Source organism: Hyperolius riggenbachi, chromosome 10, assembly GCF_040937935.1.
Source record: "Hyperolius riggenbachi isolate aHypRig1 chromosome 10, aHypRig1.pri, whole genome shotgun sequence".
Lineage (NCBI taxonomy): Eukaryota > Metazoa > Chordata > Amphibia > Anura > Hyperoliidae > Hyperolius > Hyperolius riggenbachi.
The window spans coordinates 241047008-241070492 of record NC_090655.1 but is presented as its reverse complement, the minus strand read 5'-3'; the positions used below and the strand labels follow the sequence as shown (position 1 = coordinate 241070492).

General features: G+C 47.0%; 1 protein-coding gene across 1 annotated transcript in view; it reads left to right on the top strand.

Annotated features, from left to right (window-relative positions):
• LOC137535039 (zinc finger protein 572-like) overlaps positions 1-23485 on the top strand; it is a 120328-nt gene that overhangs the window by 12238 nt on the left and 84605 nt on the right. The window lies entirely within an intron of this gene.

The following is a 23485-nucleotide window of genomic DNA, read 5'->3' as shown; positions in this document are numbered from 1 at the left end:
TGGCCCAGCACTTAGGGGAGGCGCTGGAAGCGCTGATGTATATATACTGGGTGCTGGTCATTTCTCGGGTGTCTGGCGTTGCGATCACAACGTGGTAGCACTCAGACCTTGTCATATCTGTGTTCTAGCATAGTTTCCAAAGGTGTTGATGATCACGGAGCTCACACCTTAGCGTTAGGAAAATTGATCTGTATTATTTGTTATGACCTTCTGCTTGCCTGACTAATCCTCCTGAACTCTGATTCTGTACCTTGCTATTTCTGATATCCTGTTGCCAAACTCTGCTCGTTCCTGAACTCTGTATTTGCCTCCTGACTCTGTACCTCGCTATTCTGATACCCCGTTGCTGAACTCTGCCTGTCCATTGGATTACGTATCTGTCTCCTGAATCTGTACCTTATCTGTCTGTGTGTTAACGACCTGGTTTGCCCGACCTCGAGAACGGGCCTTACTGTTAGAGGCAGTTCCCAGATCTGTTAGTGACACCTCCTCTCTGGTGTCACTCACGCTCTGTCCTTCCTACTCTTAGCCTAGCTCCTCCCCCGGGAGGGTCTAGGCCCTCGGAAGGAACCTACTTCTGTGCAGTACTCTTTACTGCTCCTGTACCTTCTCCTGAGGTGCAGTACTCAAAGTATTGCTGTTGCACCAAACACTCTCATTTCTCAGGTGTCCAGAGGTTAGTAGATATATCTGATTATCGGTGATACTGCAGATCATCAATAATCGGGTATATTCCGTATTCTCGGTGATACTGCAGTTCACCGGTAATCAGACCCTCTCTGTGTTACACCGATCGTTACAGAAACCTCCTTAAACACCAAAGAAGGCGCAGTTGTGTGGAGAGTGTGGAAGAGCTCTCAGTCACAGAGTAGATCTTGTTAAAGTGAACCTGCACTGAAAATAAACGTCTGAGATAATGGTATAGTTTGTGTAGTACGAATGGTAAATAGAACAATAGTAATATCTGACAGGGTCACATTTTTATGTACAGTTTAAAAGGCCAATATCGCAAAAAAACTGTGAAATTTAAAAGACGTAAACACATACCAATGGAAAGTGTGTCTCTTCCAGAGTAAAATGAGCCATACATTTATTTTCTCTTATATTGCTGCCACTTACGTTAGTTATTTGAAATCTGATGGAACTGACAGGTTTTTGACTCATGGGGGATTTGAATCGGGGGGATTCTCAGTATTTAATTTATCCTTTACAAAACTACTCCCTGTAAAGGATCTATACAAAGATGCGGGGCACTTCCCCTACCTGCTTTCACACTACTCTGGCAGATGGACTGAGTAACTGCCATTCACTAAGTGCTTTTGAAGGTTCAGAAAACCCTGAGAATACCCCATGAGGACATGGGCTAGTCCAAAACCTGTCAATTCTGTCAGATTTCTACTACCTACTGTAAGTGACAGCAACATAGGAGAAAAGTAATTTATAGAACATTTTACTTTTTACTTCTGTGGTTTTATGTATTTTATATTTTAAATTTTTTTGTTTTAGTGGTCCTTTAAAGGCTTCATTTTTAACCCTTTCCAATCTTAAATGCATCATCCCCCCTCCCCCGCAGCTTTACCTTTTGCATGTCTGCCCGCACGGACGTACTGCATTGTTACATGTTGCAGGATGGTGTTGGAGACGATGTAAGTGTTGGACTTAGATCCGATAGTGATGCAGGCAGTGGCAGCCATATTGTTCCTTGTTGGACATAGTCTGACATCAGGAGTTAGGAAGAGCAGTGGAATGAAAAGGGTTAAGACTGAATATTTAACAGCAAGCAGCCATGATTGGCAGTCTGATGGGAAATCTGCTTCATTCAGCTGCAAAAAAAAAAACATACGGACCAACCAGGTGCATGGGGGAATGAGCATGGAGGCCTCACTACCAGCATCCACGCAGCAATCGGATGAGTATCAATTTTGAATCCTATCTATCTATACAATCCCAATGTGGAGTTGATGGTTCATTCATAAAGGAAAAAGATATTCATTTCTTAACAGACATTCAATTAATTGCTAACCAGCCCTAAATCGCCACAACCTGCATGGAGGTGGACTGTTGGTATACATTTCTATATATCATAGGGAAATACAGCTAGGCCTTGAGATCATACTGCATAAGGTGGCTAACCTGGCGGACTATATTTGCTGATCATGCTACACCTAGGCTGTTGATGTTTCCCAAACGTGAATCAAATTGTGATATAAGCTTTGAATTACACCAGAACCCATGCAACCTGTCACTTTATCCAATATGGACAATTCTGCATAAGGATTTATCCTGGCGGACCTTTACTGTCCTGGAATTTTACACTGAAGAATACACAATGGCAATTTGTCTACTTTAATGATCTTTGGGCTTATGTACAATGACGATACATGGATGGACTTCCTGATTAACATCAATACCATTACTCCTACAGGGTTTAATAGACTCACATTTGAACCATATCTACCTTATTGAGACAATTTGGATGCAAACTGATCATCTTTTTTTCACTTTTTTCATCTTTTATGCGCATATTATGATAAGACAACTGGCCAGTTGATTTAGTGGATTTTGATTGTTATTGATGCTTTGAGGCTGTGTGTTACATGTTTAACCCCACATGCTACTTGTAATTGGTCCTTTTTATAGGTGCATTATTTTATATTTTGGAAATTGATTAAATTAAAGTATAGTATTTTATGAACTACTCAATATAGTTTTTCTTCCCTTCTCGCTATAAGGTTATAATTGATTATGTGGGGTCTTAGACCCAGGGAAGCACTTGCAGTTATCTGAGATCTATTGGACCTAGACGTGTTCTATTACTTAGTGGGGGTGGAAGCACCTTTTTTACTAGGTCAAATGCTGATAAAAGAAATCTATGTGTTTTTTTGTATGTTTTTGAATTTTGTGTCCACGCTCCCTGGTGGGCGGACTTGGGATAGTGTAGGGTGGAGGGGTGTGATCATGGCCACATCACTGGGTTGGGATGACATGGTGGAACGTATCCAGGCTGAGAGTGCTGGGACTCAGTCGGCCCGCAAAGTGGAGGTAGAAGTCTCACATTATTTTTTCAAATTACAGAGACTTTATGAGAACAAATCCAAAAAGTGGTGGGATATCACCTATTTGAATAAATACATAAAGGCCAAAATTGCCCCTATGGGCATGAGGATTCAGATTTTTCCACAATCCAAACAAATTACACCTTCCTTTAGGGAGAAGTGGGAGGCTAACTTTGAGGGGTGTTCCAAAATTATGATGACTTTAATGACAGAATTACATCAGATTGAAATTGTTCATATAGATATACAGATAAAAGAATTTGATACAAAGTTGGAACCCTTCAGAGAGCACCCCTTCCTCCTACAGAGAAAAGAAAAACTTAAAAAACATTTGGAAAATTTCAATAGGAACATTGTAGACCAAAAGGAAAGAAAATTTGAACGTGATCGCCTTGCTTATGCTATGAATCAAGCTTATAAATGGACTTCTGTTAGACCACGCCTACCGGCCAACCCGACCCCCAAACCAGGATTACCCCGTCTACCTAGTGGGCCTAATTCCAAACCAATTCGTCCTGTTCAGGCCCCTAATAAACCCATGGGGCCCTCTACCCCCTCCTCTATGAACACTTTATCACAATTAGGTCACCTTACTGGATTAATACCCACTACCCCTTGTGAGGGGTCACAGACACATTTTGATATATTTGCACCCAAAAGGAAGGACGCTCCATCAGCATCCTCTTCCTCCTCTGAATCACTTCTTTCACATTTTGATACTCCTTCTTCAGTGGGGAATAGCTCCTCATCTTTACACTCTTCAACATCGTCTTTTTTAGGGGGTGGCCAGCAGGAACAGAGAGACAAAGGGGGTACTCACAAACCGAAAAAGGACAAGGACAGACATGGACTGCAATCGAAAAACGGGAAACCATAACTATTGAAGTTGACCCAAAAGACAGACGGGTATCACAGACACAGATTATCAATTTGTCCAATTTTCAGCTTAATTCTCATCATATCACAGTGTTGAATCTTGGACTGGGTTTTTCCATTACGACTGACTTAGATAAATTTGAATTGGTGAAAGATTTACATTTGTTCTGCAGAAGAATAGCCTTGAAGGTGTTCTTTGATAGTAGCACAAGAGAGGATACTCTTTTGGAATCAACCCAGGACCAACGAGCTGTGCAGGATTTACTGGCTTTACAACCTTATAGCCAACAATCAGGTGTTATGTCCTCAATATCTGGGGGTTCCTTAGTGGTTTCCCCAGATAAAACTAAAATTAGACCTAGGTCAACATTTTTTCCGGCATTGTCTACTGTACCTGCAATAAAGGTCTTCGCACAATCTGTGATGCCAGACTTGGAACATTTACCAGCTGGGGGAAATATTCCCTCCAATTTAACCCCAGATCAACAAAAAGCTCTGAGGGACTTGTCCTCGGCCTCTGATCTGGTAATTAAACAATCGGATAAGGGGGGCAATGTTGTCCTTATGAGTATGGGCCAATATGAAAAAATGTGCTTTGATATTCTTGACAACCCGGAATGGTATCAAAGGGTCTCGATGTCTATGGTGACTAATAGTCAGAGGGAATTCAAGGTTATGCTAGATGAGGGCCTGTCAATGGGCCTGATCTCACGAAAGACATACCGATTTTTGTGGAACCCCAATCCTCGTTTACCTACTTTTTATGCATTGCCCAAAACACACAAGTCTCTCACGGTTCCCCCGGGCCGCCCGATCATATCGGGTTGTGGTTCACTAACAGAAAATGCAAGCATTTATGTAGACACACATCTACAACCACATGTCAAAGCATTACCATCTTATGTACGAGACACTACCCACCTACTCACTATTTTGGATGGCATGAATATACCCCCAGATGCATGGTTGGTAACACTTGACGTAGAGGCCTTATACTCAAGTATACCCCATATGGAAGGAATAGAAACTATTAGATCAGTCCTCACGTCATTACCCATAGATGCAATTCCACATAGCATGTTTCTTTTGAAGCTGCTAAAATTTATTTTGACCAACAATTTTTTCACATTTAACTCCGCCCACTACCTCCAGGTGCAGGGCACAGCGATGGGGACTACTTGCGCCCCGTCCTATGCGTGCCTGTACCTGGGGGAGTGGGAAAGATGTATATTTTCGGATGAGACGTTGGGTGGATATGTGGGCTACATACTTACCTGGCATCGTTTTATAGACGATATCTTTATGATTTGGACAGGCACGGAGGAACTGTTGGTTGATTTGATTGAGGCTCTAAATGTAAATGCATTTAATCTAAAATTTACAATGAGTATGGACAGACATAGAATATCCTTTCTGGATGTTACTATATCAGTTGATAAGGATGGAATGCTACAGACAGATTTATATAGAAAGCCAACGGCAGCAAATGCTTTATTGCATGCCAAAAGCTTTCACCCAAAACATCAAATACGTAGCATTCCAACAGGACAATACCTAAGAGCACAGAGGAATTGTTCAGATGAGGGCTCTTTTGAGACCCAGGCATCTGACCTCCAGGAACGTTTCCAGGAAAGGGGTTACCCTAAAAAATACTTACGAACGGCATACAAACGAGCAAAAGAATCTTCGAGATCGGGCCTACTGTACAGACCAACCTCTGACCTTCCAAAGAAAGACAAGATGGATAGGGGTTTATCGTTCGTTACCAGATTTTGTGATAAACATATGCAAATACGATCATTATTACAAAAACATTGGCACATGCTTGTGGGTGATCAACGGATTGCCCCTTTTGTCCCTGATAAACCTATGATAACGTTTAAACGTGCCCCCACAATAGGGGACAAATTGGTACACAGCCATTATGTCGGAAGAGGAGGACCAGGTAGATTGTGCAAGTGTAAGACAGTGGGGACATACCCCTGTCAATCATGTAATCAATGTAGATACATTATGGTGGGTAGACAGTGTGTCCTGCCGGCTCGAAATTTGACCTTGACAACACGACACTATACCAACTGTGAAACAGAGGGGATTATATACCTGTTGACTTGTCCCTGCGGGGCATTTTATGTGGGCAAAACTGGTAGAGCTTTCAATAGACGCATATATGAACACACATATAATATTGAAGAAAAACATCAGACCCCAGTGGCCAAACACTTTGCTATATGTCAGAATGCCAGTCCTTCTAGGGTTCGGTTCTTTGGCCTGGACCGGGTACATAGGGACCCTCGGGGAGGTGATTGGGATGGCAAATTACTCCAATGTGAGGCCTTTTGGATATACAAGCTGAAAGCATTTAGAAAACCAGGCCTCAATGATGGCATTGATTATGCCCCCTTTTTGTAGAGGTGCTTAATGTTGTCGAACGCCCTAATGTTGAGGGTTGACTGGACCCGGTGTTTTCCTCCTGGCTGGGTGTTTTCCTCATGTGATTTTCCTAACCTATTGAGGATTTATCTTATTGATATTATGTGACCACACTTTATTCACAATCAATGATTTTCTATGAATTTAACATACCTTTTTGGTGGGTGGCCTTTTGATGTATACCCCTCCTTCCGGTTCTCCCCTTAGGAGTATCACTGGCCTTTGGCCGATACACCAGGTGAGCGTGGACTTAATTTAATTTTATTAATGTTTGAAATTTACTAACTCATTTATTCAAATGTACATATGGGTTTTGATATTGGTGCAGCGATTTTGCAGTCTGATTATGGGGTAATATATGATTGTAATATATGATTGATTTTGATAGTTCGTTTATATGAGAGTTGTTCCTGTGGGGAGAGCTGTTATGGCCCCCTTTGGCCGCGAATGGTGCGTGCAGTCCGCGGCCCTTAACAGACTTGTGGAGTGCTGTGGCATCTGGATAGGTCAACCGGCTGCACCAGGGCTATTTATGGGTGGCTTTACCCCATAGCCCTGGTTTGCATGCGAGAGGGGGATGTCTGGATGCTGGACTCTCTGCAGGCCTGGGGTGCGCGGATGGGTTGCGCATTGCGGCCAATGAGGTATGGTGTCCCGGCGGCGGGGGGCGCACGAGTCCCAGCCTGCTGGTCACACCAGCAGAGGTCGCATGTCCTTGGTTCCAGGCTGGTCTCTTGTATTCCGGCATGCGTTCCAGCTCGGGCCGCGCCCCCACTGACGTTGACAGGCCGCCTTCCAACGAGCGGCCGAGGGGGCGTGGCGCGAGCGGAGAGCATCACAGTGACGGCGACGCCTGCCCCTCCTCCCGCGCTCCGCCTGACGTCAGGGCGGTGGCAGGGGAGGGGGGCGGAGTGGCGTTCCCTGGCCGCCCGGCGCCATTAAGGCCGGCATCTCCTCTCGGAGGGACACATTCTGGGGGCCTGCCCTGATGATGCTGGTAACTTGACCAGCGAAACCGGTCGGCATTTTGGGCCCACATACGGACCAACCAGGTGCATGGGGGAATGAGCATGGAGGCCTCACTACCAGCATCCACGCAGCAATCGGATGAGTATCAATTTTGAATCCTATCTATCTATACAATCCCAATGTGGAGTTGATGGTTCATTCATAAAGGAAAAAGATATTCATTTCTTAATTCAATTGCTAACCAGCCCTAAATCGCCACAACCTGCATGGAGGTGGACTGTTGGTATACATTTCTATATATCATAGGGAAATACAGCTAGGCCTTGAGATCATACTGCATAAGGTGGCTAACCTGGCGGACTATATTTGCTGATCATGCTACACCTAGGCTGTTGATGTTTCCCAAACGTGAATCAAATTGTGATATAAGCTTTGAATTACACCAGAACCCATGCAACCTGTCACTTTATCCAATATGGACAATTCTGCATAAGGATTTATCCTGGCGGACCTTTACTGTCCTGGAATTTTACACTGAAGAATACACAATGGCAATTTGTCTACTTTAATGATCTTTGGGCTTATGTACAATGACGATACATGGATGGACTTCCTGATTAACATCAATACCATTACTCCTACAGGGTTTAATAGACTCACATTTGAACCATATCTACCTTATTGAGACAATTTGGATGCAAACTGATCATCTTTTTTTCACTTTTTTCATCTTTTATGCGCATATTATGATAAGACAACTGGCCAGTTGATTTAGTGGATTTTGATTGTTATTGATGCTTTGAGGCTGTGTGTTACATGTTTAACCCCACATGCTACTTGTAATTGGTCCTTTTTATAGGTGCATTATTTTATATTTTGGAAATTGATTAAATTAAAGTATAGTATTTTATGAACTACTCAATATAGTTTTTCTTCCCTTCTCGCTATAAGGTTATAAAAGCAAAAAAAAAAACCCCAAGAACAGAAGTAATGAACCTTTGAGCTTTTCTAAGTTCAGGTGCTAAAACCTTATCAGCAGTGTTTCCTTCACCAGAGAAGAGTGTTTTGCCTTATATTTACTTTACAGGACACCGTACTGTGTTTGACAAGCTTTTTCATGGGTTCTTTTGCATAGATGAAAGAACTAGTTTTTTATAACACTTGCTGTACTGGAAAATAGAAGAGAAACTTCAGAAAGTTTCTTAGTTGGACTAGAACTACACTCACCTAAAGGATTATTAGGAACACCTCTTCAATTTCTCATTAATGCAGTTATCTAATCAGCCAATCACATGGCAGTTGCTTGAATGCATTTAGGGGTGGGGTCCTGGTCAAGACAATCTCCTGAACTCCAAACTTAATGTCAGAATGGGAAAGAAAGGTGATTTAAGCAATTTTGAGCGTGGCATGGTTGTTGGTGCCAGATGGGCTGGTCTGAGTATTTACCAATCTGCTCAGTTACTGGGATATTCACGCACGACCATTTCTAGGGATTACAAAGGCGTACATTTGAAATCGGCGCAGGATTCAGCCGGTATATGGCTGATCCTGCTTCTGCACAAGTCCGGGCCGTGTTAATTACTATTCCCCCTCCAGGCCGCCATGGATAGTGGGGGAATGAAATAATTCGGCTTCCAGCATTTGCTGGAGGCTGAATTATTGTGTTTTTTAAGCAACTTCAGCTCCGTCTTCTGATGGAGCCGACGTTACTCACTGAGCGCCACTATAGACCGATTCCCATTACAGTGTATGGCGGCGCTGGCTGCGCCCAAATCTAGCAGCGCTGAAAAGCACTGCTCTGTTACAAAGAATGGTGTGAAAAAGGAAAAACATCCAGTATGCGGCAGTTCTGTGGGCGAAAATGCCTTGTTGATGCTAGGGGTCAGAGGAGAATGGGCCGACTGATTCAAGCTGATAGAAGAGCAATGTTGACTGAAATAACCACTCGTTACAACCGAGGTATGCAGCAAAGCATTTGTCAAGCCACAACATGCACAACCTTGAGACGGATGAGCTACAACAACAGAAGACCCCACCAGGTACCACTCCTCTCAACTACAAATAGGAAAAAGAGGCTACAATTTGCACAAGCTCACAAAATTTGGACAGTTGAAGACTGGAAAAATGTTGCCTGGTCTGATGAGTCTCAATAGAGTCATAATTTGACATAAACAGAATGAGAACAGGGATCTATCATGTCTTGTTACCACTGTGGTAGTGGTGTAATGGTGTGGGGGATGTTTTTTTGGCACACTTTAGACTCCTCAGTGCCAATTGGGCATTGTTTAAATACCACGGTTACCTGAGCATTGTTTCTGACCATGTCCATCCTCTGATGGTTACTTCCAGCAGGATAATGCACCATGTCACAAAGCTCCAATCATTTCAGATTGGTTTCTTGAACATGACAATGAGTTCACTGTAGTAAAATGGCCCCCACAGTCACCAGATCTCAACCCAATAGAGCATCTTTGGGATGTGATGGAATGGGAGCTTCGTGCCCTGGATGTGCATCCCACAAATCTCCATCAACTGCAAGATGCTATCCTATCAATATGGGCCAACATTTCTAAAGAATGCTTTCAGCACCTTGTTGAATCGATGCCAAGCAGAATTAAGGCAATTCTGAAGGTGAAAGGGGGTCAAACACCGTATTAGTATGGTGTTCTTAATAATCCTTTAGGTGAGTGTATATGTACCTATGTTTATCTCATCGTGTCACTTCATGTACCTGTTAAACATCAGAGAAGACCTGCTTCTCGTGTACAGAGTATATACTATAGCCTGATTACAAAACTCATGCCAGAGAGCATCCTTTTTTTGCATTAAGGGAGTAGTAAAAATTATAACAGCAAAGTAGAACTTTTTGAACAGGAAAGAAATCACGAAGCTGAGCATTCTTATTCCTTATACACCTCTTAGCACTCCCCGCTATGGTCTGATATGCCCCAGGCTGCCCTCTAGCGGCAGATACTGCGACTGCAATCTAACAGCTACTAATTTGCACACCTCTTCTCACACCTCACTATGTTATGATCTGATATGACCCAGGCTTCCCTCTAGCTTCAACTGCGATCACACAGTCACTAATGCACACACCTCTCAGCACCTCTCACTATGCTATGGTCTGATATGTCCCAGGCTTTCCCCAGTGACAGATGCTGCAACTCTTATCATGCAGCAACATAACCACATGTACATCTCAGGACCTGTCACTATGATGTGTTATAAATATTATGACCTTCAAGTACAGATAATCCCCACATTCTTGGCCGGATTTGAGGCAAGGCCAAAAAGGCCATGGCCTAGGGCACCGGGAAGCAAGAGGCAGGCAGTGGGCTGGCATACTAAGGCAGTTAAATTGCAAAACATGTAAAGCAGTCACAAATCCAGTCCGCGGCTGCCCTGCTTCCCCAGGGGCAAGCAGTGGTGCATACCCAAGCACAGTACAGAATACCATAGAGGTACACAGGATGGGGGAGCACAAGACGAGAGCACAGGGCCAGGGGTCAGGGGGAGCACATAAGACTGGTGGTGCACAGGACATGGCGTATGGGGGTGTTGTGACAGTGGGCCTCAGGCGGTAAAATGTCCAAATTCGGCCCTGCACTCAGACCAGATTATCCCTCCACATTCAACAGTTCAAAGTGAATGCTTCCCAAAGGATAGAGCAGGCATCAGAAGTAAACATTAATAATTTATTGCACTCCAGTGTAAAGCAGTATTGCAGCATTGCTCATCACCTGTCCAGGTTGTAGCACACACAAAGACCGCTCGTCTGGGATTTTAACCCTGGACCTCTCACACCCAAAGCAAGAATCATACCCCTAGACCATTTTCCTACAACAACAATCACATAGAAATTTTTTGGGGGGAATAATAGGTAGCAGCAGCAGTGGCCTGTGCTACCCTGACGGTGGGAGCACAGGCAGCAGGAGACAAGAGGTGGAGTATAACGTGTGGCAGGCTGGCAGCATAGATAGTCCATGGCACCAGTATCACAGCACGGTTAAACCATAACAACCGTGAGGTTCCAGGAAGCGGTCGTACTGTTGCAGTTGGGGCTAGTGATGCTCAAATACCCCTTTTTAAAATTCGAGTTTGGTCGAATTCGAATAGTAAATTATTCGAGGTCAGTCGAATATTCGAGTCGAATAATTTTTACTATTCGATTCGACCTCGGACTTCGAGCTCACTATTCGAGTCGGTATTCGAGCTAACTATTCGAGCTGACTATTCGAATTGGCCTTAAATAGCCTTCCAACACTTTTTTTGAGGGTGAATGATGCAAGAAACCTCTTTTTTTCCAAGTAACAACAGCAAGTGATTATGTGGGGATGTTCCTTTAAAAAAAAATGTGGAAAGAGAAGTTGTGTCCTTAATTTTGTTCAGTAGTGTTACTGTATATACTTGTTCTTCTTCTTCTTTATCTTTCTTCTTCTTCTTCTCGATCTTCTTCTTCTATATCTTCTTCTTCTTCTTCTATATCTTCTTCTTCTTCTTCTATATTGTCTTCTTCTTCTTCTTCTTCTTCTTCTTCTTCTTCATCTTCATCTTCTTCATCTTCATCTTCTTCTTCTTCATCTTCTTCTTCTTCTTCTTCTTCTTCTTCTTCTTCTTCTTCTTCTTCTTCTTCTTCTTCTTCTTCTTCTTCTTCTTCTTCTTCTTCTTCTTCTTCTTCTTCTTCTTCTTCATCATCATCTTCTTCTTCTTCTTCTTCTTCTTCTTCTTCTTCTTCATCATCATCATCATCTTCTTCTTCTTCTTCTTCTTCTTCTTCATCTTCTTCATCTTCTTCATCATCTTCTTCATCTTCTTCTTCTTCTTCATCTTCTTCTACTTCATCTTCTTCATCTTCTTCTTCTTTTTCATCTTCTTCTTCATCATCTTCTTCATCTTCTTCTTCATCTTCTTCTTCTTCTTCATCTTCATCTTCTCCTTCCTTTTCAATATCGTCTTCTTCTTCTTCACGTATTTCTCTTTTCAATTTTTTTTTAAAGAAATGCAGCTATTTTTGAGCGTAACAAATAGCTGGTGGGCGCACGCATGTTGGAAGCACCATTGTATGTGCTCCCTGGCAGTGGAAACACAAAGACAGCAGGAGGTAAATTCAGCAGCAGGAGGAGGAGGATGAGTGTGTGGCAGCAGGCAGTCAATGAGGCAGGCAGCTCGCCGTGACATAATAGCCCTGGTACCTAGCGGTGATACCAGGGCTGTAAATAAACACAACAGGAGGTCCCAGACAGCGGTCGTGCAGCCCACATTGTGTCCAATACACAACTGGGACAACACAGTTTTCAACCCGGGCACCTCAGAAAAATTAAACCTTTTTTTTTTTTTTTAATGGTTTGTTTGGTTTTTGGTTTTGCAACCAATATAGCTATTGTTTGACGTAATAGCTGGTGGCAGAGTGGCAGCAGAAGGTAAATCATCTGTGTACCCTGGCAGTGGGAAACACAGACAGACAGCAGCAGCAGGAGGAGGAATGGAGGAGTAGGCGAGCAGCTACTGTTTGACGTAATAGCTGGTGGCAGAGTGGCAGCAGAAGGTAAATCATCTGTGTACCCTGGCAGTGGGAAACACAGACAGACAGCAGCAGCAGCAGCAGGAGGAGGTATGGAGGAGCAGTGTGAGTGTGGCAGCAGGTAGGCAGCGTGACATAATAGCCCTGGTACCTAGCGGTGATACCAGGGCTGTAAATAAACACAACAGGAGGTCCCAGACAGCGGTCGTGCAGCCCACATTGTGTCCAATACACAACTGGGACAACACAGTTTTCAACCCGGGCACCTCAGAAAAATTAAACCTTTTTTTTTTTTTTAATGGTTTGTTTGGTTTTGCAACCAATATAGCTATTGTTTGACGTAATAGCTGGTGGCAGAGTGGCAGCAGAAGGTAAATCATCTGTGTACCCTGGCAGTGGGAAACACAGACAGACAGCAGCAGCAGGAGGAGGAATGGAGGAGTAGGCGAGCAGCTACTGTTTGACGTAATAGCTGGTGGCAGAGTGGCAGCAGAAGGTAAATCATCTGTGTACCCTGGCAGTGGGAAACACAGACAGACAGCAGCAGCAGGAGGAGGTATGGAGGAGCAGTGTGAGTGTGGCAGCAGGTAGGCAGCGTGACATAATAGCCCTGGTACCTAGCGGTGATACCAGGGCTGTAAATAAACACAACAGGAGGTCCCAGACAGCGGTCGTGCAGCCCACATTGTGTCCAATACACAACTGGGACAACACAGTTTTCAACCCGGGCACCTCAGAAAAATTAAACCTTTTTTTTTTTTTTAATGGTTTGTTTGGTTTTTGGTTTTGCAACCAATATAGCTATTGTTTGACGTAATAGCTGGTGGCAGAGTGGCAGCAGAAGGTAAATCATCTGTGTACCCTGGCAGTGGGAAACACAGACAGACAGCAGCAGCAGGAGGAGGAATGGAGGAGTAGGCGAGCAGCTACTGTTTGACGTAATAGCTGGTGGCAGAGTGGCAGCAGAAGGTAAATCATCTGTGTACCCTGGCAGTGGGAAACACAGACAGACAGCAGCAGCAGCAGCAGGAGGAGGTATGGAGGAGCAGTGTGAGTGTGGCAGCAGGTAGGCAGCGTGACATAATAGCCCTGGTACCTAGCGGTGATACCAGGGCTGTAAATAAACACAACAGGAGGTCCCAGACAGCGGTCGTGCAGCCCACATTGTGTCCAATACACAACTGGGACAACACAGTTTTCAACCCGGGCACCTCAGAAAAATTAAACCTTTTTTTTTTTTTATGGTTTTTTGGTTTTTGGTTTTGCAACCAATATAGCTATTGTTTGACGTAATAGCTGGTGGCAGAGTGGCAGCAGAAGGTAAATCATCTGTGTACCCTGGCAGTGGGAAACACAGACAGACAGCAGAAGGGCAGTACACAGCAGCCCACTGTAGGTGTAAAATGTGTGGCTGCAGGTGACGTAATAGTCAAAGTGAACCAGGCTGGCTTAGTGAGCAGGAGCCAGGAGGTGGTAAAGGGTGGTAAGGCACATTAACGATGGTTCCGGCAGCCAGTTCATGTCCCCCTCTCGCCGACAACAGGGGCCAGGAACTCGCCTTCCACCCACGCCTGGTTCATCTTGAGAAACGTCAGTCTGTCCACAGACTTGTGAGACAGACGTGAGCGTTTCTCGGTGACCACGCCACCAGCTGCACTGAAGCAGCGCTCGGACAGCACGCTGGAAGGGGGGCAGGACAGCACTTCCAGGGCGTACTGCGCCAGCTCGCTCCAGATCTCCATGCGCTTGACCCAATACTCCATGGGATCAACAGGGGCATCGCTGTCAAGCCCGCTGTACGACCCCATGTAGTCAGCCACCATGCGGGTCAGGCGCTGGCTGTGACCGGAGGAGGATGCTGCTGCATGCATCTCCTCTCTAGTCACTGCTGCCGGAGCCTCTACAGTCCTGTAGAGCTCGTGGCTGAGAGACAGCAGGTCTGTGGGGCGCTTGCTGCTGCTGGATGCAGGCACCTGCTGCTGCCTCTGTGCTGGCTGCTGGACAGTGGGGATGGAAGGCTGGGGGAAGGCTTCCTCCAAGCGCTCAACAAGGGCCTGCTGCAAGCTCCTTATTTGTTGCGCTGGGTCTCCTCCTGCAGGCGGCAGGAACTGGCTCAACTTCCCCTTGAGGCGTGGGTCCAACATCATGCTGATCCAGATGTCCTCCCTCTGCTTCATCTGGATCACCCTGGGGTCCCTGCGCAGGCACGTCAGCATGTGCGCTGCCATTGGGAAGAGGCGGGCCACGTCTGCTGGCACATCGACGTCAGTGCTGTCCTCATCCTCCTCCTCTGCCGCCTCATCCTCTCTCCACCCCCGCACCAACTCAGCTGCGCTGTGCTGATCCCCCTCATCAGCAGCCAGGTCAGGGACCTCCACCAAGTCCTCCTCCTCCTCCCCCTCAGAGGTGGACTGCGCAGCTGGTTGCCGCTCCTGCTGGTCCAAGGCTGCCGCTCCCTGTTCCAGCAAAGCATCGAGGGCCCTGTTCAGCAGAGAAACCAGGGGCACCCACTCGCAGACCATAGCATGGTCCCTGCTCACCATGTTTGTGGCCTGCAGGAAGGGAGCCAGCACTAAGCACACCTGCTGCATGTGCCTCCAGTCATCATCGGGGACGATGGACGGGAAGTTGCTGGTCTTGTCCCTTCTCAGAGCTGCGGAAACAGTGGCCAGGGCAAGGTACTGTTTGACAGCGCGCCTCTGTTCAACCAGACGCTCCAACATCGCCAGGGTGGAGTTCCAGCGAGTCGGAACGTCAAGGATCAGCCGATGGCGTGGCAGATCCAGCTCCTTTTGCACGTCTTCCAGGCTCGCACAGGCTGCAGCCGAACGCCGGAAGTGACGCACAACATTCCTTGCCGTTTCCAGCAGTTCGCCCATCCCCTGGTAGGTGCGCAGGAACTTCTGCACCACCAGGTTCAGCACGTGGGCAAGACAGGGGATGTGGGTCAGGTTTCCCCTGTCTATTGCGGCAACCAGATTGGCCCCATTGTCGGCCACCACCTCTCCGACTCTGAGGCCTCTGGGGGTCAGCCAAATCCTCTCCTGCTCCTGGAGTTTGGCCAACACATGGGTTGCCGTCAGCTTGGTCTTCCCAAGGCTGACCAAGTGCAGCAGCGCTTGGCAGTGGCGGGCCTTCACGCTGCTGCTGAGGCGGGGGGTTTGGCCAGGTGTGCCGGAGGATGGCAGAGGATCGGAGGAACCTGCTGCAGTTCCCCTGAGCCTGCGGGGTGGCACCACCCACTGTGTTGCTGCTGCTGCTGTGCCCGCTGCTGCTCTCCCATCCTCACCCCCTTCCACCAAGCTGACCCAGTGGACAGTGAAGGACAGGTAGCGGCCTGTCCCGAAGCGGCTGCTCCAGGAGTCCATGGTGACGTGGACCCTTTCACCAACCGCGTGCTCCAGCCCTCGCTCCACATTGGCCATCACAAAGCGGTGCAGTGCAGGAATGGCCTTGCGGGAGAAAAAGTGTCTGCTGGGGAGCTGCCAATCTGGGGCTGCGCAAGCAAGCAGCGCACGAATGTCGCTCCCCTCCTGCACGAGCGTGTACGGCAGGAGTTGGGAGCACATGGCCCGTGCCAGCAAGCCGTTCAGCTGCCGCACGCGACGGCTGCTGGGAGGCAGAGCCCTAACCACCCCCTGGAAGGACTCGCTCAAAAGGCTCTGGCGTGGCCTTTTGCTGACACGGGAATCAGCAGACACAGCAGAGGAGGCCACTGAGGACTGGCTGCCAGAACAGGCCTCAGTGTCGGCGGCAGGAGTTGCAGAGGGGGGAGGAGCAGTGCGTTTCCGCACTCCTGCTGGTGCTGCTGGAGGAGCAGGAGGGCGGGTGGCTGCTGTTGCTGCTGCTGCTGCTGAAGGCTGTGCCGTGATGGGTGTGGTGCCACTGCCAGCAGCAGATGCCTTCAGCCTCTGGAACTCCTCATGCTGGTGGAAATGTTTAGCCGCAAGGTGGTTGATGAGCGAGCTGGTGCTGAACTTTAAGGGGTCTGCACCTCTGCTCAACTTCCGCTGACAGTGGTTGCAAGTGGCGTACTTGCTGTACACAGTGGGCATGGTGAAAAACCGCCAGATTGGTGACAGAAACTTCCCCCTACGGCATGGAAGCGCTGCTGCCTGTCTCCCTGTGGTGGTTGGGGGAGGGGCTTGGGTGCGGCTGGGGGTGGTACTGGCTGATGCTGCTGCTGCTGAGCCTGAGACACCAGCAGGCTGTGGGACGCTGCCAATGCTTGCAATGATGCGCCTCCTTGCAAGGCCCACAAGCGCATCCTCCTCCTCCTCCTCAGAGCTGCTGAGGACGACATCCCCTGGAGGTGGTGGCACCCAGTCTCTGTCTGTCACCGGGTCATCATCATCCTCCCCCTCCTGAAACATGTCCTGCTGGGATGAGGACCCCCCAAACTCCTCTCCTGATGCATGGATGGGCTGCTTGACTGTCGCCACAGTCTTGCTGTCCAATCCCTCATCCCCCAAAGTGCCCATCAGCATCTCCTCCTCAAGATCGCCAACAACAGCAGACAATTTACTCATGATGCCTGGGGTCAAAAGACTGCTGAATGACAGGTCGGCGAGTGAGGGTGAACTGGCCTCCTCCCCAGACCCTGCTGGGCGGCTGCTGCGAACAGGGGTGGTGGTGGTGGTGAGGGTGGAGGCCTTGGATGCAGAGCTGATGGCGGGCTGCTCATCCTCCGTCATGAGTTGCACCACAGTGTCTGCATCCTTTTCCTCAATGGGACGTTTCCGACCCGGCTGGAGGAAAATGGGAGCAGGTGCTACACGCTGCTGCTGCTGTGTCTCTGCAGCGTGAGTTGCAGATGCTCCTGCTGGGCGGCGCCCAAGGCGTCCACGGCCAGTGGCTATGGGAGGAATGTTAGCCACTGACGCTGCTGCTGCTGCTGCGGAACTGTGCATGGTGGCGCGCCCGCGGCCGCGGCTTGCCACAATGCTGCTCCCTCTCCTCCTGATTCCCTTGCTGCCCTTCCCCTTGCCCAAACCGCGCTGGCTGCCACTTCCAGACATCTTAAATGTTTTGGGCGTATAGACAAAAGTTTTGTAAAAGGGCGGGTGAAAAGTGGGGTACTTTAATGGAGTGGGTTGGTTGGTGAGGTGACTGAGTGAGTGTCCCCTAGTACAGTAAGTAAGTAGTAACAGTCAGGAAGTACAACTAGCAGTTACAATAATCAGTAGTAATCACAAGTAAATTTAGTGTGTGTACACTCAGACAGTGAGTGCACGCACGCAGGAGCTAGTAGCCTATGAACACAGTGACTGAGTGTCCTAGACTCCTAGTACAGTAAGAGTAAGTAGTAACAGTAAGTAGAACTAACTAATTACAATAATCAATCAGCGATCAGAAGGAAATGGAGTGTGGGTGTGTGTACACTCAGACAGTGAGTGCACGCACGCAGGAGCTAGTAGCCTATGAACACAGTGACTGAGTGTCCTAGACTCCTAGTACAGTAAGAGTAAGTAGTAACAGTAAGTAGAACTAACTAATTACAATAATCAATCAGCGATCAGAAGGAAATGGAGTGTGGGTGTGTGTACACTCAGACAGTGAGTGACCGCACGCAGGAGCTAGTAGCCTATGAACACAGTGACTGAGTGTCCTAGACTCCTAGTACAGTAAGAGTAAGTAGTAACAGTAAGTACAACTAACTAATTACGATAATCAATCAGCGATCAGAAGGAAATAGAGTGTGGGTGGTGTGTGTACACTCAGACAGTGAGTGCACGCACGCAGGAGCTAGTAGCCTATGAACACAGTGACTGAGTGTCCTAGACTCCTAGTACAGTAAGAGTAAGTAGTAACAGTAAGTAGAACTAACTAATTACAATAATCAATCAGCGATCAGAAGGAAATGGAGTGTGGGTGTGTGTACACTCAGACAGTGAGTGCACGCACGCAGGAGCTAGTAGCCTATGAACACAGTGACTGAGTGTCCTAGACTCCTAGTACAGTAAGAGTAAGTAGTAACAGTAAGTAGAACTAACTAATTACAATAATCAATCAGCGATCAGAAGGAAATGGAGTGTGGGTGTGTGTACACTCAGACAGTGAGTGCACGCACGCAGGAGCTAGTAGCCTATGAACACAGTGACTGAGTGTCCTAGACTCCTAGTACAGTAAGAGTAAGTAGTAACAGTAAGTAGAACTAACTAATTACAATAATCAATCAGCGATCAGAAGGAAATAGAGTGTGGGTGGTGTGTGTACACTCAGACAGTGAGTGCACGCACGCAGGAGCTAGTAGCCTATGAACACAGTGACTGAGTGTCCTAGACTCCTAGTACAGTAAGAGTAAGTAGTAACAGTAAGTAGAACTAACTAATTACAATAATCAATCAGCGATCAGAAGGAAATGGAGTGTGGGTGTGTGTACACTCAGACAGTGAGTGACCGCACGCAGGAGCTAGTAGCCTATGAACACAGTGACTGAGTGTCCTAGACTCCTAGTACAGTAAGAGTAAGTAGTAACAGTAAGTAGAACTAACTAATTACAATAATCAATCAGCGATCAGAAGGAAATGGAGTGTGGGTGTGTGTACACTCAGACAGTGAGTGCACGCACGCAGGAGCTAGTAGCCTATGAACACAGTGACTGAGTGTCCTAGACTCCTAGTACAGTAAGAGTAAGTAGTAACAGTAAGTAGAACTAACTAATTACAATAATCAATCAGCGATCAGAAGGAAATGGAGTGTGGGTGTGTGTACACTCAGACAGTGAGTGCCCGCACGCAGGAGCTAGTAGCCTATGAACACAGTGACTGAGTGTCCTAGACTCCTAGTACAGTAAGAGTAAGTAGTAACAGTAAGTAGAACTAACTAATTACAATAATCAATCAGCGATCAGAAGGAAATGGAGTGTGGGTGGTGTGTGTACACTCAGACAGTGAGTGACCGCACGCAGGAGCTAGTAGCCTATGGACAGTGACTGAGTGTCCTAGACTCCTAGTACAGTAAGAGTAAGTAGTAACAGTAAGTAGAACTAACTAATTACGATAATCAATCAGCGATCAGAAGGAAATGGAGTGTGGGTGGTGTGTGTACACTCAGACAGTGAGTGACCGCACGCAGGAGCTAGTAGCCTATGGACAGTGACTGAGTGTCCTAGACTCCTAGTACAGTAAGAGTAAGTAGTAACAGTAAGTAGAACTAACTAATTACGATAATCAATCAGCGATCAGAAGGAAATGGAGTGTGGGTGGTGTGTGTACACTCAGACAGTGAGTGACCGCACGCAGGAGCTAGTAGCCTATGGACAGTGACTGAGTGTCCTAGACTCCTAGTACAGTAAGAGTAAGTAGTAACAGTAAGTAGAACTAACTAATTACGATAATCAATCAGCGATCAGAAGGAAATGGAGTGTGGGTGTGTGTACACTCAGACAGTGAGTGCACGCACGCAGGAGCTAGTAGCCTATGGACAGTGACTGAGTGTCCTAGACTCCTAGTACAGTAAGAGTAAGTAGTAACAGTAAGTAGAACTAACTAATTACGATAATCAATCAGCGATCAGAAGGAAATAGAGTGTGTGTTGTGTGTGTACACTCAGACAGTGAGTGCAGTGCGCACACGCAGGAGCTAGTAGCCTATATGAACAGTGACAGTGAGTGTCCCTACGGGTACAGTAAGAGTAAGTAGTAAGTAAGTACAACTAACTAACAATAATCTATCAGTAATCAGAAGGAAATAGAGTGTGTGTACACACAGACAGTGAGTGAGTGCACACACGCAGGAGCTAGCTAGTAGCCTATAAACAGTGACAGTCAGTGAGTGTCCTACTCCTAGTACAGTATAACTACAATACTATTAGTAAAGGACAGCAGAAATACTGGTATAGATGAGAGAAATAAACAGAGGACAGCTGCCCACAGAGGCAAGGCCCCCCTGAGGCCTAAACCTGTAAGCTTGCAGCAGCTGCCTGTCTCTAATGTAACACACAAGCTACTAACTAAAATACAATGTCTATCTAACTAACAACAATATAGGTGTATATGGCAGGTGTAGGTGAGCAAAAACGCTAGGTAAATGATCACAATAGAGCACTTGCTAAGCCAAAGCACAAAGGAGCAACTCTCTCTCTGTACAAGTCTCAGGCAAGCATGGAGAAACGGAACATGGCGGCCGCTATTTATAGGGTAGGGGCTGGCCAGGGTCCCCCTCTGTGATTGGCTGCCGTCAGAGGGCCTGGGAGCCCTCTGATTGGCTCTAAGGACATCAATCTGGGCTATGACGCTATTCGAGCTCGGTACCGAGCTCGAATAGCGCCGGGTTGCTCGAATAGCTCGAATAGTGAATGGGCTATTCGAGTGTACTCGGATAGCCCATTCGAATAGCTCCAGCTATTCGGAGCTCGAATACCGAGCTCGAATAGCTGAAAAAGAGCTCGAATATTCGAGCTACTCGAATATTCGAGCTCTGCTGAGCACCACTGGTTGGGGCCTCCCCACAACTCGGATAGCACAGTTTTCATCCCAGACACCTCAAAAAAATAAGTAATTTTTTTTTTTTTTTACAACAACATAGCTTTTGGGTCTCCACAGCTAGCAGCAGTGGCCTCTGGCAGTGGGAGCACAGGCAGCAGGAGCAGGGCAATGCAGCAGCATCAGCAGCAGGTGTAACGTGTGCCAGCAGCATGCAGGAGATTGTACCATGGCACTTAGCATTGGTACCACGGCTGTAAAAAAATTGTGAACCAGGCTTATTAATCAGGAGCCAGGAGGTTGTGGTGGTAAGCCACTTCATGTCCCCCTCTTGCCAACAACAGGGGCCAGGAAGTCACCTTCCGCCCAAGCCTGGTTCATCTTGAGAAACGTACGTCTGTCCACAGACTGGGTGGACAGACAAGAGCGCTTCTCGGTTAGGGATGCGCACCGTGTTCCACGGAATTCCGTTTTCCGTGATTCCGGCGGAATGCGGAATTTTGTTCGCCATTTACAACAAACTGTAACGATCAAAGATGTTACCACTGTGGTGGAAAGCAGCGCAGCTGCTTTCACACCTGATGTCACCTCTGCGGCCACGCCATCCCGGGCGTCGCTTCCCGACTCAGGTAGGACAGGGGTCTCTGTTGCACAGCAGCTTAGGTCCACACGCCTGCGCATGGAGCAAAAGGACCTTTATGGGCGTAGGAGACAGATCAGCTGACATTGTGGTCAGCTGACTTCTACCTGTCAATCTACCTTGCAGGTTGGTTCAGCCCCTTGAGCGGGGCTGCTTGAATCTGCCTTCAGTATTTAAACCTGGAGTTGTTACTCTGTCCTTGTCTGCTGTCGTGAATGCTAGTGTGTTAGCGCTCAGACCTTAGATTAGTTCCGGTGTGTTTTGATCTGGGAGGAAACCAGGGATTTCACACAAGACTAGGACTTTTGTTATTTTGTATATTGTAGTGAGGTTCCTGTTGATGCTAGATGTATATGCAATAATTGCGATATACATCTATCTATAGTTAGCTCATTTGATTGTATTGATTATTACTGATTTCCTGTGTATGACTCTGGCTAAACTCTGACTCTGATCTGGTTTTCTGATTCCGTACTTCTGCCTATCTGCCTTAAAGTTGCTGAACCTCTGCCTGATTACCGATTACTCTTCTGCCTCACGATTCTGTTCTGAAACTAACCTCTCTGTTACTGAACCTTGCCTGTCTGACCATTCTACTCACCAGTGGTGCTCCCCACTGGTGAGGTGTGCTATTTACCCACCAGCACCTCTGGTGCGGTATCGCTACTTTTCCTTAAAGTGACCGATAGTACCTTGCCAGCTCCCCTGGGAAGGTCTAGCTAAACTATTTGGTCACGAGCTCTGTTAATTGGATTGTCACTTCAACTGATAGTACCTTGCCAGCTCCTCTGGTAAGGTTTTGCCAAACTATGCAGTTGCTGTGACTGTTAGTACGTTCCCAGAACCCCCGTAGGTCTGGCCGTATTTAGCAGTGTCTTTCAGCTAGTGCCAGCCAGCACCTCTGAAGGGGCCTAGCTTTATTGGTTTCTGAGGCTCATCAGCTCCTCTGATGAGCACTCGTTAATTACTCTTTATTCCCACCAGCTCCACTGGTGAGGAGTTCACTAGCCTGCAGTACTGTCTGAATCACCTGCTCCTTAGGTGATCGCTATTTGCAGTATTGTTTGTATCTCCTGCTCCGCAGGTGCCCTCTTGGCTGCAGTACTGTCTTAAATCACCTGCTCCTCAGGTGATCACTAGGCTGCAGTACAGTCTGAATCACATACTCCTCAGGTGCCCTCTTGGCTACAGTACTGTCTTAAATCACCTGCTCCTCAGGTGATCACTAGGCTGCAGTACCGTCAGAATCACCCGCTCCTCGGGAGATTCTATCTCCTCAGTATCTATATCTCCAGCTTGCTGGGGGCTTGTACGCTATTATACTGTCAGTGTACTGATTGTGCCTCACCAGCCTCTCAGGTGAGGTCTCGCAGAACTATTAAGTTACAGTTGCACCAAGCATTACACTCATAGCATCCTTGTGGCTATACTAGTATTATTGGTAATTCTGCAGATCACCACATAATGAAGTATAGCGTCTGCATTATTGGTGATTCTGCACATCACCATATAATCAGACATCTGAGTTGCGGCACCCCACCGTTACACAAACCCCCTAGAAG